Source organism: Hermetia illucens, chromosome 5, assembly GCF_905115235.1.
Source record: "Hermetia illucens chromosome 5, iHerIll2.2.curated.20191125, whole genome shotgun sequence".
Lineage (NCBI taxonomy): Eukaryota > Metazoa > Arthropoda > Insecta > Diptera > Stratiomyidae > Hermetia > Hermetia illucens.
In genome coordinates this window covers 114,095,747-114,098,294 of record NC_051853.1, presented here as the reverse complement: position 1 = coordinate 114,098,294, position 2,548 = coordinate 114,095,747, and positions in this window count along the sequence as shown.

Here is a 2,548-nt window from a genome sequence, read left to right as displayed (position 1 = left end):
GTCAGTGCATTGCTCACGTTGTCTTATTGGTGATTTGATTCGCAAGACCGCAACCAACGGAAGATGTTGACGTGTGATGGTCACATAGGGCACGCCTTTTAAATCAGTGATATGTGATGCATACGCGGTGAGGAATTGAATAGTGCAATCAGCTGATGTAATGGTAAGCTTCCTCAGCCGGTCATCAAATCGTTCGACTTCTTTAATGGAATCACTGAAACCCTCTGAGATGGCATGGCCGACATTATCAAGAATCATTATCGAAAAGTTAACCTTTTTTACCTCGTTCACGTTCTATGCCACAGCTTTTGGCACCATGGGGTTTCTTGCAGAAAGGCATTTGATGACAACGAATCTCGCAAATTCAAGTTCAGCCTATAACGACGAACGTGGCGATTATTTTGATTAAAAATATTAAACTCGATCCAGTAGTTAAATTTGGGGGATATGTTCTTGATATTCATCAAATTCATCAACAAAAATTTGCAAATAAAAAACTGCTTACGGTCCCCTTAACAATGAATTTACCCTTTTTTCTAAGTGCGTTTATAAAGGCATGACCGCATCTTCGCTACACTACGCGATGCGAATGCCTGGTAGAGAATATTTTACAGTATCGCGTGTCATTTCCATATATTGGACTCAGTTGACTGCTACGTTTTTTCGGTTTTGTTTTGTATCCACCTGTTAAAATATGTAGTTATTGGCGGTTGTCTGCCGCGCTAGTGAAATTTAGGCATGCGGCGTCGCGTCACTTGTGCTGAATATAGTGTCACTTAGCATTAATGGGGTCGTACCTCAAAGGTCCAGGGTGCGGCAGCATAACTTCCTTTTTTCAAAACTCAATAAAAACTATTGTATAAATCGGAAAATATTTATTTATTTTTTATAATGTAGGTACATGTCTAAAGTTTTTATTTACATTGTTTTGAAGATCAAATCTGTTAGGTGACGTCCCCCATTCTCCATACATTGCGTAAAGCGATTTCTGGCGTTTGTCATGACTCTTGTTAGCATAGCAGGTGTTATGTTGGCAATTTCTTCTGGGATGTTGGTCTTAAAATCTTGTAGGGTTCTTGGACGGTTCACATAAACACGGGATTTAAAAAAACCCAATAGAAAAAAATTACAAGGGGACAGATCGGGAGAGCGTGCCGGCCATTCCAAATCGCCTCTAATTGAGGTAAGGCACTCTGGAAAGTGTTCCCTCAAAACAGCCATCGATGCTCTTGAAGTGTGTGCTGTTGCACCGTCTTGTTGGAACCAAGTGTCCCCCAAATCCAAATTTTCTAGCCGTGGGAAAAAAAAATTCTGTAACATGTTTACATACCGGTCCGAATTCACTGTCACTGTAACCTCATTTTCCTCAAAAAACCAGGGACCAATAATTCCAGCTGAGGAAATTGCACACCACACTGTGACTTTGGATGAATGCAAAGGCTTTTGATGCAATTGTCGAGGGTTGGTGTCAGCCCAGTAGCGCATGTTTTGTTTGTTAACCGACCCACATAAATGAAAATGGGCTTCATCGCTAAAAAAACAATAGCACCCTCGGGAACGACATCAAGAAGAAGCTCACACGCGTTCATCCGAGAATTGAAGTCACATTCTAAAAGTTCCTGCACTATCGCCATCTTATAGGGATGAAAATGAAGATCATGACGACGAATTCTTCTGACAGAACGATCGGATAGTCCAAGGGCAGATGCGTGTTTGCGCGCAGAACGCCGTGGCGATTGCAACATTGACGCTCTCACTGCTTCAATGTTCTCAGGTGATCTAACGGGTCGAGGGACTCCAGTTCTTCCTTTTGTCGCACTTGCAGTTTGCCTGAATGTAGTGACCCATGTAACAATTGATTTGCGGTCTGGGACGGGAGCCAACGGGGCTAAATTAAAGCGATTCCGAAATGCACGCTGTGTTGCAATAACCGAACATCCGCTTGAAAAGTAAACCTCAACGGCAAAGGCACGCTCCTTACTATTCCAACGCATGATGGCGACTGAACCGTGTCGGGACAGTATCCCCTCTTGAACGAGACCACTAGCGCTCCGCAATGACAACAACTAACTGAGTGGCGCGCATTTTAAAAAAGGAAATTATGCTGCCGCACCCTGTATATTAACAGATGACAAATCGTAGCAGTCAATTGAGTTTATTATATGAAAATGACACGCGAGTGTGTATTGCTGCCTATAAAACCATACAAAGATTTTTTGACAGGCAATGCAGTTTGGGGCCGCGTCATGTCACGTAGCGTAGGTGGAATCGTACCTTAACTATTAACAGTGATAGCGTATCTTCATTAAATACACAAAAGGGGCGGAACGGGTATATGCAACAATTTCTATGTTAATGAAGCTAGTATAAACAGCTGTTTGACGTCACATAACGATGACATACCATAAATAGGGAAGGTACTAGAAATACATAACACCAATTTTTAAGTATTCTAATATTGGGGTGGAAACCAATTATTTTCAGATGTCGTCAGTTACATGCCATTAAAGATCAGAGTCAGCTATTCATTTGATTTATCTAAAATTTT